Below are 16,375 nucleotides of genomic sequence, written 5' to 3'. Positions count from 1 at the left end.
AAGACTGTAATAATTTACTTCAACAATCGCGTTTAAGCATTCTGCTGAAATATTTTCCCCGAAGAGTGGTACAACATTCTGATGCATTTTGTACGTATTACTACTAAGGAGCTTATGATATCCTAAATCCGTTTTGGCAGATTTCGAGGAATTGTCGGAAGCACTGCCTTGGCTTCGTACCTCATATGTAGCGCAACTTATCGCACCTGCGCGGAGCTCAGCAGTTTCCACTGCGCCCCGACCACATAGAACTTGACCGAAGGTGAAACTCAGCTCCGTAAGTTGTGTTCTACGATTGTGGCTTCGAAGCTCTCAATATCACGAGTGCATGCGAGCTGGGACCGTGATACGTAGCTATACAAAGTCCTTATTATTTCCGGGCGTATAATTGTAGAAATGATTTCGACAGTTCCATGTCAAACATGTGGGGATATATAGAACTGACACGGAATTATTTCGTCAAGCTTGAAAAGCCGATTTTAGTTAGAAAGATCGTCAATGTAAAATAAATGCATCGTGGCGTATGAAGCTTTTGCATTTTATGCAAAACTTCTGTAACAGAAATATTAAAAATAATACGAATACTTGTTCGCTGCAAGCTCGACAAATTAAAATTTTCAGTAACATTATTTTATAAAGGGTAAAATTGGTATTTTTGAACGCGTGTCCTGATTTTGTACAATATGCTACAATAAGCTTGAAATATTCTTCCTTTTAGACAATAAATTGGAGATGATAGAAAAAGTTGTCTCGAGCAAATCAAAATAAAACTGGTGAAAAGTTCTCTTTGCTCCACGTTACGGAACAGCAAAATCTGTGTTTTTACTACAATTGAACTGATTTTTACCCATTAAAATTCACATAAACGTGCATAACAAAAATTGATTCATTATCTTTCTGTAGCAATTCATAGATTAATTCATAATATCTTTGTAATATTGTCGCACGTTGACCAGAAAGCATTTTATAGTTGACGTAAGAAATTTCGCCTTTCTTTTACCATTTTTGTACAAAAATTCACGAAAGTTTCCATAAAGATTCGCAGTCTACTTATTGGAACTAAATAATAAGCTTGCTACCGCAAGCTTGTCAAAATAGGATATTCTATTGTACGCCATTCTAATATATCTGCCGCGTCTTATTGCAACAGTCTTCACCCCATTCCTATTGTCAGCATGGTTTGAAAAACCTCGCGGAATTCGTCGAAATACCACCTCGGCTTTGATCCAAGCGTGAGCCGCAATTCTTTGCACTACCGCGGGATTAGGTAGATTCCTTCGAACCGTCACTCTCAGCTCCTCAATACCTTCACCAAGGAAACGTTCTTTCATTTTTCTCTCCGCGCGTTCTTTGTAACGCATTGCAGTTCGTCCCAGGTTCGGATCTGACCTACAGACATTCAACTATTCCTGCGATACTTGAGCTGCGCCGAGAAGAGGTTCAGGATCCAAATTGCGCAGAATCAGCTGTGATACTACTGCAGGGAGTTCGGAAATGAAATCTACTATTTGCGAGCTGCTGCAGTCCAATCACGCGAAGGAAAGGTCCTGAGGCATTCCATGTTGTCGCTGTTTATTCAGGATTTCGAATGATTTGTTTTGTTAAAATCTCGAGAATTTTATACGGTCATTTTGAAACAGCCATTTTCCTTGGCACATCTGTATGTGAAAACTGAGCAATTACTAGCCTAGCAACGAATTTAAATCAGCAGACAAATTAAAAGTATTTATGAATGTCAATGTATTATAGTTTTAGCTTATTAGATTTTTTAACACTAAACCTACCGAGCACTAAAAGCGACGAATTTCTGTTGCCCTGTAAGAACGATAAAACCGAATCTATTTAGACTTCCCATAATTTTTATTACAACGAATACTCGGACTGTGAAATTCATTTAATAATTTCTTATGAAAAAGTCTCTATAATTTCAGCAATTTTAAAATATAAAATCTAAAACCGGTCATCCTGACCGTCTTGGTAGGTTTAGTTTAGAAAAAATGTAATCATTCGATTTCGACTCTCTTGCAATTGATACGAACAATTTTTATTTCGCGTGAAGATCCGCAGTCTAACAATAATGTACGAGCTACAGCAAATAAAAATTCGTTTATTTTCCTGTCGTCTGGAAAGTAAACGAATCATTCTATAAATTGAATATTATTGGCATTCCTGTTTCGATGGAATTTCATCTGTTGCGCGGTAGAGCCCCGATAGTTGCACGAAAGCACATGAAAGCTGCAAGTGACCAAGTTCCTGGAATTATCGAGGCGATCAATCAACTATACGGAATCACTCATCTCCACTATATACCATCGATGCTACTATATTAGACAACGTAGTACCTTGTGCTACGTGTTTCCCGTAATTACACAACAGCCACCGACGTATTTTGATCACATTCAACCGAGGCAAGTCACGTGCCGGTATCGAAACTGCAACTAGTGAGGTTCCAATGCAATTATGTTACAATATACAGCAGCGATTGTTTCTTTTTACACGATTCACTGCTATGTAAAAATGGAATAATAAATTATGCTGCATAAGTATCGGCGATCAGTTGTTATCAATTTCGTTTATTTATCATTTATTACTAATTCTATTTATACTATATGGAATATATATTATAGTGTATATTTTATGATATATATTATATAGTATAATATTATAATATTGTAATATATATAATATTTTATTATATATTATAGTATACATTTTAATTATTTCAAGTATTATTTATTATGTATTATATATATATATATAATACATAATAAATAATATATATATATATATATATATATATATATATATATATATATATATAATAATATATAATAATATTATATATATATATATAATACAAAATAAATAATACTTGAAGTAATTTATACCGTACCATTTACACTCTGCAGAAATAATGGTCAAAGTATTGCACTTTATGTTTTTTATCCAATATTTTTTAATAATGCCTTTTGTCTATATTCCTTATAAAATATCCATTTTAACCTTGTTGTTCAGTGCAACAGTACAAACTTTTCATACAGTTTTGCATTGATTCCGAAGTGATTATCAAAAGAGTATTCATTTCGTTTCACTGATCTTGATAAAAGTTGTTGTCTCATGCGGATCAAAAGTGATGCATATTCCTGAATAAAAGTTTATACACGCGTTTCGGGCATTGCAATATATTCTGCAATGCTGAGCACAATAAAAGAATAACTTCAGTATTGTTTCATAACTTCTCCGTGCACCGTGTTGCGTGATTGAAATGTTTCCTAGTAAAAATAAAAATACACGTATTCCCTCTCTCCTTTGTGCACGAAGAGAGTAATTTACATATCTGCAGTTTCTCTCGTCGATTCATCGTTTTAAAAAAAAAAACAAAGTTAGTAGAAGCATGGGATACAATATTTTATTAAATGCGCCACGTCCGTTGCACGAAATATGGAAAATATGGAACAAAGTAGAATCGCAAATTTTCTGATTATTAACGGTAGGGTTTATGTGACTGTAATTAACTGCCTTCGTAAAATTAATTTAATTCCCTTTGCAGAAAATACGGAATCGTTATCGATTTATAATGTTGATGGCACACATGTTAATAAAGAAGAAAATTTCGATTTATCCCGTTATATTTATTGACAACGTTAAACTTTCGAACATTGATCTTTGTTTTCGTTAATAACTCGTAAACGAAGCTTCGGAGAAAATTTTCGCAAAGGAAAAAGTTGCTTCAAATGACCTCAGGAACCTCCAATATCCGGATTACGAGACATATTCGGGACACCCTGAGTGATTCAAGATTCTGGGCTCGATAGTAATATATATATATAACTTCGATATAACTTCAAGATTTAGTAGAAAATATTATCGTTACTTTCGGGCCACTCTGTAGACACGCGAACACTCCGTAGATAGTACTGTAGTACCATTTACACGGCGGGTTCTTTCCTTAAGGCAGTTCCGGAGTAGAAACATGTCTCCGAAGGGGTGCACAGATTGTAACTCTGTAGCACGATGTGTATCGGATCTTGCTTTCATGGAGATACGGGGTTGGCCAACATCGCGACAGGATATGGTAGTTTGGTAGGTATGGCGCAGTTTAAACTCATCCATTAGTGGCTACTAGCCGGCAATGTGTTTCTAAGCAAACCGTAGAGACGAGATCCTGGAGTGGCGCAGTTTCCAGGAAACAGTCGTCCACCATAATACATTTTCTGCGACACTGCCATCGAACAAAATCTCCGCCGGCACAAATCTGGCCAACTTTCTGCGTCAACTGTTCCGTCTAGTTGCATAACAGGTTGCCCTAAACACGCTGCGATAGTATAAGAAGCCACTGTCTGATAATCACATTATCATGTTCGGCCAGAATGGTCTCTCTTCCGTCACGTAGGCAACGGAACGGAAATAATACTTCGTGACAAAATTGACGCTGCTAGTAAATTTATTTGATTAACCCTTAGCACTCGAGTGACTCAGAGGCACCACTAAAATTTGTTACATCACGTTTTAAGATAATGTTTATATTAATAAAGTTTAGATTTAAAAAATTATATAATATATAATAATTATATAATAATTATATAATAATTATATAATAACAATAACTGTTGTGTGAGTTCCAAGAATCAATTTCATATGCATAAAATGCATTTTATCGTATAAAATAAAAAATACTATAAGTGAGAAAAATGATTATATTTTCAGTTTAAATAGTTTCGAGTGCAAAGGGTTAACATTAGATTTACGGAACCTGTCAAAATAATGGGTCTCTAATTCTTTAATTTACGATTATTTTTATCGTATAGAGATACATTTACGAGTTATTTATTCAATTTATATGTTACTTGCGGCAAACGTTGCAATAATATTTGTTAAAAATCAGAACAAATGTCTCATTGTTACTTTTATAAACTGATAAAACGAAGGATACAGCGACGACGAACAAAAGTTATTTTACGCCGGGTGGAACGTGTGCTCTTATCATTAGAGCGCGGATTTTATGCATTTGTGACAAAAATGAGTAGGTCAAACGGAAAACGAAGAAGAAAAATAAATTAAACGATACAAAAACACCGTTATTTTATTTTCAACAGAATAAAATAATTCGAAAAAGAATGAAATCTCTACGTAGCTCCAAAATCTTGCAATTAATGCTGACAATTTCAATTTTTCATAAAATTTTCAGTCAATTTATCGTAGTCGTGTAACGAGTGTGCACAATTAAAATAATTAGTGAGTTTAACCAATACGCTCCACATAATTGCAAAACAGAAAAGAAAAGAATTTCGTACAATTAGATCGTTGATTATTTCCGTGCCGGTTGGTTAATTATCAAATGAATTCGTATCACACGAGTAATGCTAAGTACAATTTAATTATGTAAAATTAGTTGCATCTGTGTCCGGCGAAGCGGGCAGACATAATAATCGAGTGAAACACAGCCGGAGAAATTAATTTAATGTTGAGATAATTGATAAGAATTTCGTCCGTTCGATGCATTCTATTTTCCCATTTTATCGGACGCTTTAAAAGTCGACGATTTCCGTTGGGTATTATCCCTTCGAGTCGGGATAACTCGGCGAAATTCCACGACTTTTACGCGACCCTTAGAAGACTCTAATCTCCGTCGTTCCGTTTCTTTTTTGACTCGGTTAACGCTGGCGAGGCGATCTTTTTTCCGCGGGTAACAGCGGCAAACGACTTCCCCGGAAACAGTTGGATTCGGTCCGTTTTACTAACAGATTCAATTAATATATCCGGCCCCTTCGGCAGCATCCAAACGAGAGACGCTTCTGTCGCAGACAGGGGAGCGCGATTTCAGCCTGCAACATGACAATTCCAACGTAGCCGAGCTGGCCCGGGAAGAAGCACGGTACTTAAAGATTAGCATCATCGTCGTTCCACGTTTTCAGCGCTCGCGAATCCCCCTCGGCGTCTAATAACACCTTGTTACAGTTCGGTTTCCGTTATCGAGAATGTCCACTTGCCGCATTAAAATATTTAAACGTTTAATACATTAGCGTCGAGGGAATCGGCGGAATAGACGAAGATTCAATATGGCTGACAGTGTAACGAGCGGGCTGCGGATTTTATGCGTGTGTGGCGAGAGCGATCGGCGGAATATGAAACACTAAATGCAGAGAATTTTATGCAATATTTTATTTATGCGGTATAAACATTCACTATCTTGAGAGCAACAAACAAGAGTTAACTAGATGTTCGTTTTCATTTTTGCGATTTTTGGTACGTTGAAAGCAATCTAACAGCACTGTTAATCGGTTACTTGTTTGTGACGAGTATACTCGTAACCTAAATTCTTGTTCTTTCTTTATGACGAATATACTCGTCGTAACATAAATTTTTGTGATTTCTTCATGACAAACGTACTCATTGTGACATAAATTCTTGCTATTTCTTCGTGACGAGTATACTCGTCGTAACATAAATTCTTGCTAGTTCTTCGTAACGTGTATACTCGTCGTGACATAAATTTTTGCTATTTCTTCGTGACGAGAATACTCGTCGTGACATAAATTTTTGCTATTTCTTCGTGACGAGTATACTCGTCATAACAGATTATGGCCACTTCTTCATGACGAGTATACTCGTCGAAGACAGCTAACTGTTTAAAGAAGGATATATACTTCGATATTTATATCATATTTGTATTTCATAGAAGTATTTAAACACAATATGAAGAAAATCAAACATATACAGTACAATTACAATAACTTACACCTTTCAAAGGGACTGCAACGATTTATTTTACCGAACATTGATCTTCATTCGTTCGCCATTTTGTTAAGCTTTTTCGCAAGCTTGACAGGAGATCTCGCTAATTCAGTACCAAAAATTCAAACAATTTCCGTATTTTAAGAACTTTTGTCTTTTGCATGTTTTATTTTAACAAATAAACAATCAATTTCAATTTAAATATAAAAATGTGTTAGACCTTATTCGACAAACATGAAGTTAATTATGATCCTTGAGCGTTAGATACAATACTTGACAAGTTTCATATATCCAAAGTAATATGTAATAATATTGTACAATATATTGTACATGTAATATTAATTTTGTAATAATATATTACAAATTATATTGTTAATAAACCCATAGGGTGTTTAACAGCTTAATAAAAAAAAGAAGTTAATTACGTTCGAATATAAACAAAACACAAAGTAATTTACTACCACTCAGTAACTGGCCCCACCACCCTGCGCAGGTCCAACAGCCTGCCGTCGAGCTCGCAAAAACGGAGTTCTACAGGTAATGAAAATCGAGAAACTCGCCAAAGTAAATTTTCTCCGTTAACAACATCATTACAAGCTAAGATAAGAAGCCGTTTCCGACTAGTGATCCTTTTCCACGTAGATTCATAGCTCGGTCGAGCGCGCCCGGACTATAGATTCAATTAAGATGGGTTCGAGGCTCGTGAGGGGAGAGGGGATTACGATACACAACATTCCCTGAATGGAGAAAAATGTCTGTTCGCAGAGCGGGAGGTCTGGTATGAGGTTGCGACACACGCGATCGAGGCACGTATTCGCGTGTCGGCGGCGAGTTCGAGCGACAGCGTGACGACGCCGCCGTGCGGCGTGGCGCGGGGCGACGTTCTCTTCGTCGGTGACGGGATGGGGATGAACACACTGACGGCAGCGAGGAACCTCTCGAGTCAACGTCATGGAAACACGGGCGAGGAAGTGGAACTCGCCTGGGACAGCTTCCCAGCTGTCGCTCTGGCAAGGGTAAGTCTTTACGCCGGCGAGCGAGTCGCCGGGGCTCTCCTGCCACACTTTACCTCGTGGCGGGAGAGGCGTAATGGCAGGCTCACCTACCGGGCGACGCAGGTATTCACCGGGCATGGCAGCTTCGGTGTTTATTTGTGTCGCATCGGTCGGGAAGCGACGACGGTGTTCCACCGCTGTGGTGCGGAGGAGGACTCGGCGCAGCATACGCTGTAGGAATGCCCCACCTTTTCAGCTCTGCGCCGAGTCCTAAAACGGGAAGTCGGCCACGACCTCGCTCTCTCCAGCTTAGTTGGGGCCATGCTGGAGAGCCCTAGAAAATGGGCGGCAGCAATCTCCTTCTGTGAACAGGTAATGCTGCAGAAGGAGGCTGCCGGGCGAGGTCTTGAGCGGGACCGACTAGCTCGGGGGCTGCGTGTGCGCCCACGCCTCGAGCCCCCGAGCAGCTGAGGGTAGGCGGGCGGCGGGTGAACCAGCTCTTGCTAGACTTAGTGCCCGCCGCCCGCCAATAGAAGAGGTCCTCTCCTGTTGGGAGTGGGGGGTGACGACTCGCCTCTTCTTTGAGGTGACTGAGGTGACCATCGCTTTTCGCGTCCTCCTTCTTCGTCCCCTTCGCCCAGCCCCTTCTCGCACCACCCTCGCTCCGAGGATACAGGCCACCGTGGAAATTTCCACCTCCAGCCGACCGTGGAATATAGGATGGTACATTTATTAGTCGAAACTGTAGTAAATTCTACCTAATTGACGCTCAGATTGTGCACAAAAATGGGCAATTTGGGAGAGGAGATATGATTATTAAATACGATAATTATTACGATTATTAATTTCGATTATTACGATTATTAAACACGATTAATAAATGATCTTGTGGCTTGTTTTTACAATTGTTTACTATAAAAACGAGCCACGAGGCTCGAATAATCGTATCTCATCTTCCTAAATTGTCCATTTTCATTTCGAAGCTGAGGGACAATTGGGGAGAATTTACTGTACCTCATGCGCAATTATTTCTTCATAATTACGCAATTATGTCTTCGTACGGTATAATTATTTCTTTATAGAGTTGAACAATAGATTGAAATAACAATTGTATTCCTTTTATGACATGTTATACATAATTTAATCACTCAAATAAAAAAGTTAAAAAGTATGGTTTCTGTTTTAAATTTCTCTTTACCATTTCAACCAATTTTAATTTATGTAAATATTGTTTCGGCGATTGTCTGCTAAATTGAGCCTCTTCACGATTCAATGTCATTACATTTTCTCCGTATTAAAAAGTGTCCGAACATCCACTGTAACGAATGACTGGGGAAGTTATTTTCACGTTTCCAATAAATCTGTTGTTGGAGGAAAAACTCTTATCCGCTTAATTAGCATTCGCAAGTCGCCGACGTGAAGATGGAAAGACGTGCCATATGTTTCTCGAAGAAATTATTCATTCCTACACCATTTACTTCAGCAGCTTTTTCGGACTCCGAATGAATCCAAATACGCATTGCACCATTCCCTGTGGCCGTATTATTAATGGGGCTTATTAAGCTACAGTCCTTCTTGCTGCTATCGTGAAGTATTGCACGGTGTCTCATTTGTGTTGTAAATCCAATTTTATTGAAATAAGAAAACGCAACTATTGAACGTTATATGAAAGTTCTGTCATCTTCGACGTCATTTGAAGGACGTAAATAAATTTTTTCAGAAGCATACTAGAAATTTAGAAAGACACAGGAACCTATAAATAAATTCGTAAAGAAAGGAAACTTACTTTATACAAAATAAAAATTTGTTGCATCTATTGTAAGTAATAAGAACCGCTTATGGACTTTTCATGTATATATATATATATATATATTTTTAATAATTTCAACAAATTAAGGCGTATTTAAAGTACATTAAAATATTCAATTATATTTTATATTTTATAATCCCATTAATTGTCGTACTATTTTAAATTGTAGCTATTAACTTTTATAATAAATGCACGAAAAACTGCAGTCAGTTAATCTGTAATTATAATGCACCTTGAATTTACTTGGATAGTAAATGTACTAATTAAGCAGACTTCTTTTTATCGCTGCCTAATTTTTACCAGCGAAATATCTAGTCGATGAAAACCCGGATTAGAGGCTGGCGAGAATTTGCTCACAATAGAAAAGAAAATTCGCGTCCAAGATATTTTCTCTGAAAACGTTGCAACCACGGCGGTGTAATTTTTTCCATCGGAAAGTTCGGTTACACATTTCGGGGCGAGCAGAACTGCGAATTCGACGTCGATTCGCTTCTTTTTAGCGGCACAGTGAAGTTACTTTCAGTAAAAAAAGAAAAAAAAACAAAAACGAAAGTAAAGCAAATATTAAATTTCAGCTCTTAATAGATCGTGTATCTTAACCTGATTTTGAATGTTCCCGCATTAACCGCGGGTAAACGCGCGAAAATATCAAAGGCATGAGCGGAACGTTTTGATCCTTTGCTAACAAGTTCCCCGAGATTTAAGTACAATACATGTTAAAATGCTCGTTGGTGCTCCTTGTGAGCTTCGAGCTCTGTAGAATTTTGTACGTGGTGTGCCGTCCGATTACTAAGTCTCTTAGGTATCTCGTGAGTCCCTTATGGTCTCGCGTATCTCTCACGATGTCTCTAGAGTCTCTTGTGGTCTCTCCTGACTCTCGTGTATCTCCCGAGTCCCTTGTAGTTTCGTGTCCAGTGAGTCCCTTGTGGTCTCACGAATGTCTCTCGTTAGAGGAACGGGGTCATCCCTAATATTACCTCGGTCCTCCCTACTCTTCTTGACCTAGGGTGGGCGGCAAGGAATTACGGTCCAATCACTGCAATCACAGATCCATTGAGATTGCCCCAAAGCGGTGGGCCGGGAGTTAGCAGCGAGAATGGCAAACTAACACCTGCTAAACATCCCGCGCTGATGGGCCTACGTGCCCAAACAGTGCGAGACCCAACCGTAATTGACTGGACCGTAATCAAGGACCAGGAGACGTTATGACGGGGTCGCACGTGCCCCGGAACGGCCAAAGACAGACCCATACCGTCGGGATACCCAAGCACATGGCCCCTGCCATAAATCCTGGCCACTTGACAGCAACAATACACTTGGACTTTCTCTACTTATCCGAATCGTTTTGCTTCGTTATTCTTTTTGTCGGAAGACTGCACTTAGCTTTCTCTTTACGAGTGTCTGAAATATTCTAATTTAATTTTTATTAAGAAACTAAGAATTTTACGGAATTAAGAAGACATTTGAGAAATCGAAAACCGTCAGAAGCGAAAGAATACATTGAGACAGACCTGTGCACGAGTGAAGTTTTGCAATTAATTTAAATAAATTAGGAAACGGTCATTATATTGTACGCGACAAGGTTTGCTGAACATTTATTTTTACCGCACGTACTCGTTCGTTTTATTTCATTTGTTCCGGGTGTCGTCGAAAATGGAATTGAAATTCTATCTGCAACCCACAATCAACAACGTGTTAAAATTGGATGAGTGAGAATAATAAAAATGTTTGTTACAATTTCAACTTAATGGAAAACTTTCACATTGGAGAATTGAATAGTTGTGGTTGTTAATGAGACGTCTAATGAAACAATTATTTATTCATTCTTGTTTAAATGAAATAGTTTCACTGTTTCACTGATAATGTTGTAAAATGTATTTCTTTCCATTCAATCAATGTTTTCATTAGACTGACTTTTTGTCAGAAATTAAATTCGGAAAATGGGGGACGATTATTGAAATTACTAAAATATTTCTTCGTGAAATTCGAATGAACTTCTTGCTTGAAGCACATATTGCAAATATGAATAAATATGAATAGGAATTAAATATGTAAATATGTATATAAATATCACAAATATGAACAAATGCGAATCGGATTTAATATGTAAATATGAATATAAATATCACAAATATGAATAAACGTGAATATTAATTAATATGTAAATATGAACATAAATATCACAAATATGAATAAACGTGAATATTAATTAATATGTAAATATGAACATAAATATCACAAATATGAATAAACGTGAATATTAATTAATATGTAAGTGTGAATATAAATATCACAAATATGAATAAATGTGAATAGAAATCACCATGTAAATATGAATAAAGACATCACAAATATGATAAATCTGAATAGAAATTAATGCTCAAACAAGGATGTAAATATTGCAAATATGAATCTGAATGGAATTTGTACAACCTGCGACTAAACGCAATCTTGTCAAAAAAACCATACATCCGTCGATCGCGCGAAGTGCTCAGCAGTTTTATGGTTAAAACCGATAAAAAACACAACTCGAGGTTCCGAGTGCAAGCGGGGCCAGGTGAGAGAGCGTTAAGAGCGGTTGCTGGCGGAGCCACTAGAAAATCGTCTAGGCTGTGATCGTCGGAAGCTTAAGGTGACATCTCGATGGCTTATCCGGGCTGAGACACCCCGTGCATCATCAGCGGCAGACTATTTCGCGGGCTCGACGCGCCGAGCAGAATTCGCGACACACCCTCGTTATACCATTCATTAAGAGACTTTGCGAGCATCCACGTTGGTCGTGCGACATCAAGAACTAATTTGAAACCAGCGGCGGATTCCGCGAGATTTGAAGGAAAACGATGCGTGAACGCCGCGCCGGTCTCATTTAATTCGCTCGTCTCATCGCGTCAAGCGTAATGTAAAGAAGTGCCTCGTTTAATCGCCGTCTCCCCACCCGCCCCTCCACCCGTTCCTCTGCCTTCGTTTGCCCGACTGCACTTTCCACTTTTCCCAGTGCCAGGCCGCGAAACGTGGCCCCTTTTTACCTCGCGGTCTTTTTTGCCGGCTGCGCGGTTACCTCCATTCACGCCGTTGTACGCGGGATTTCGCGGTAAATTCCACGACAGTTATTGTCTAGACTAGAGCATTAACGAGGCCGAAGCCTGCTCTGACCGGGCGAAGTGGTGCTCACTTATGCCGGTCGATGGATAATCAGCGGTGAACAGCTGCGAAGGAACCGGGACTTGGATCCATCGCGCCCTCGCTGTTAAGTTCATTGGACCGGGGAGTCAGAAGACCCGGTCTTAACTCATCTGTCGGCTGCAAGGAGTTGTATGTTTGTTTTAAGTATTTCGCCGGCTATAATGCCGGCGATAATAATATGAAAGTAGTGATGGTCGTTCTGCCAGGCGACCGCGGCGGCGGGTGCTCGGCACCGCACGCCAACCGCTACAACGGCATTTCTTGCCGTCTTGCCGCCCCCAAGATACCACACGACAGCAATAGTGCAGCGTGCTAGGCCAGCGGGCGGCTATTTACGTATTTGCTTCTGATAAATTTATAGAGCTGACTGCTGAACCCAACACAGCCAGCCCGTGTCATTGAAGTAATTTTGGCACCGCTCGACAAACCAAAGGGCTGCAGATGCATTCTACCCAGACAAGCCCGAAGGCCGCGGGTAGGAAATACACCACCGACAAGCCCGAGGGCCGCGGGTGGTAGTAGCAATAATACCGTCGACCACGGTAGCGGGCGCCAAGCGCCACACGCAAGCACCGCGTCGACCCAGCGTCACAGACCTGTAGTAGGGAAGTCAATTGTAATCATGTCATGCACCACCATGTTTATATCTATCATTGGCCCCTGCTCTTGCCTCTCTTGTCACCTGTTAGCGCGCACATGAACTTAACGAGATCCATGTCCAATTCTAACAAGTTACTCCTCTGCGCGCAGGTCCTAGCAAAAGAAACGCTCGCCGCTAACGCAGAGGGATGCCATTACCCTGTTTTGCCGCCCATACTGATGTGCGTTGCCCAGTCTCCGCCGCGAGGAGGCGGGGTTGGTCTTTGGAGACCAAATTCCACGACAATTCCTTCCAGAATCTCGAGAGGTTTCGACGGTACTTTCGAGCGCGGCTTATTATCGTGTCGATGTAAATGGCCGTTCGCCGCGCCAGCGAGAACCAAAGCGAACGGAACCGATATTCCGGTTTGGTGACGCCGTCTCGCAAAGCTTATCATCCCTTATACCAAGGCGGCTTCCGGGTTCCCCGCCGATTCTATTCTGTTTCCCTTTTGTTTCCACGCCGTTTATCGACCTGCCGCGGATATCTATTCTCGTACACGCAGCGCGCAGCTCAGCTGTTCCGCTCCGGGAACATGGAACGTGCAGGGTCTTCGACGACTAGGATTACTGTTGGTAACGAAACGGCCGTTTCGGAGCTTTACGGAAAGAGGCATACGGATGACTTTTTTCCTCTGCCGATACATTCGTCTCCCCCCCCCCTTTTTTACGTTTTTGTTTTTTAGGGTAAGTACGTCATTCACTGAGCCTATTACAGCGACGACCGATGTTCTAAAAAATCCGCAGTATTTTTTATCTGTGTTGCTCGTCTTGAACATTTCGATTGTACATCGATGTCTTTTGTATATGTACATATATCGATTCAAGTATAGATAGAACGCGAAATATTTAATAAAATATGCAAGACAGTTTTTCAGCGAGGTACTGTGTCCATCAAAGTGATGTTCGAAGTTTTCGACAAATTGAACGGTTTTTTTACCTATATCTCACTTTTTGATACATTTCAATTATTCGTTGGTGTCTTTTGCATTAGTACAAATTTGATCATTATTGAAATATAGAAGGAACACAAGATGTTTGGCAAAATACACAAAAGAGTTTTCGAGCGAACTACCGTGTCCACTAAGCAGTTAACTACTGCGTGATAATTATGTTTGTATTTGTCGAATAAATCATATTAAATTCTCGCATTCTTTTATTTTGTTCAATTTCCAATAACAAAAATGTAACGCATCTTATTGGATAAATACGGAATTAAATATACCTGTCAATTAGTGTATGATAATTAATTTTCTATTTACCGAATATGTCATATTAAATATTCGTATTTTTCTTATTTTGTTCAATTTCCAATAGAAAAAATGTAACGCGTCTAATTCGATAAATATAAAATGAATTATCCCTGTCAACGAACCAAAGGCACAGCAATCGGTCACCCCACAGTAACCGGCTCCACTTCCCTAACATTCGGCGGATACCGTCTGGTAACTGTGAACGTGACGCGGTTACATTCACCGAAGTTAGTTATTATTTCTTTTTTATCCCTGAGCCATTCCTCTATTTCCCCACGCGATACCGAGTGTGTTTACTGGTACTTTCGGGGCCGGAATGCGCGACTGGTATTTCGGTATCATCCGCGAAGGATGCGGAATGATCGCGGAATGTGAGAATCGTCTGAATCTCGGAAACAGCGTTTTCGTCATGTTCGCGACATAAACCTGGTCGAAGGAGAGACAGAGGCGAGCCAAACTTTCTCGAGATGATGGAATTCCGTGGCGTACGCGCGGTCCCGAGTTTTGCTGGGACAAATTCCGCGCGTATACGCAATCGCCGTAAACGGCTCGAACGCAATTAGAGCCAGACGTTTCGCTTTGACTGAAGTCCTAACGGCACCGCATCCGACGAATCAATCCGGAACAGTAATTAAGAATGGCATCGTGGGACACCTTTGTGCGTATCGTCCTCGGCGGTCGTCCATCCTTTATAGTTTTCCCGTTAATTACGCGTGCCTGCCGCGACTCCAAGCTCACCGTCGCGGAGCTACGTCTACGACGGAAGCAATAAAATTGTAATCACGGACGTCGGTCTCGCAGTCGGGCAATAATACGATTCTTACGTTGCTCGAGGAAATTGCAGTGGATCCGTTGGACGCTGAGTATCCCCGGTGAGATTTATTCAACGTTTTCGACACATTTTTCTTGTACCGGATGCTCGGCGGAACGCGTTCCCCGCTACTCACAATGTGTTTAACGAGCGCAGAGTGTTAGTCGCTAAGGTAACTAGGTCGAGATGATCGAGTTAAGTCTAAAAGCGGCATTCGGGGTGGAAAGGGAAGGGAACGATAAGCATTTTATCTTTTGCACTGTGGAAAATGTTGAGTGACACGTGTACAAGCTCCCGATACCTTCCGGCGAACGTGTTTCGCGGTGGAAATAAAGCAATTGTCGTTGCACAAACTGTGCTCGCGCCGTTTAGGTAGATCTTTGATCATTCCGTTCGTACAGAAAATGGTTTCATTGCTTTTATAAAGGTGCTTACGGATCATTCGCGTTCAGGACTGCCATCGGAGGTAGACGAAAACGAAGTTCGAAATTTAAAAAATTTTTAAAATTGATAAAAATACAAAATTCATCGGTCCAAGCGATTTCTGAAATGTCCAATGTCTCGAGGTCAACCTAGAAACATATTGAAGCTTCAAATAGACCACTTTATGGAACTGGTAAGATATTAAGAAAGATATTTGTAAGTATTGGACGGAACTGGCGCTGTCGTTGATCTTTTTTTATTCGATACGAACAAATAATTGCTCCAGCTACAATTGAGCCGTTTATTTTGAAAGTGGCACAAGTTACTTTTTCAAAAAAATCGAGTTAATGGCAACACTAATTACAATTGAACGGTATCTTTTCATTAAAAAAAAAGTGACTTATGCCACTTTCAAAATAAACGGCTCAATTATAATTTGTAAACTCTTATTGACTGCTTGCATTCTTTGTTCTTCACATAAATTTCATTTCAGCTGTTAGCAAACAGTGAAACGAAATATGTACGT

Source organism: Megalopta genalis, unplaced genomic scaffold (genome assembly GCF_051020955.1).
Source record: "Megalopta genalis isolate 19385.01 unplaced genomic scaffold, iyMegGena1_principal scaffold0066, whole genome shotgun sequence".
Lineage (NCBI taxonomy): Eukaryota > Metazoa > Arthropoda > Insecta > Hymenoptera > Halictidae > Megalopta > Megalopta genalis.
Note: the sequence above shows the minus strand (reverse complement) of the source record.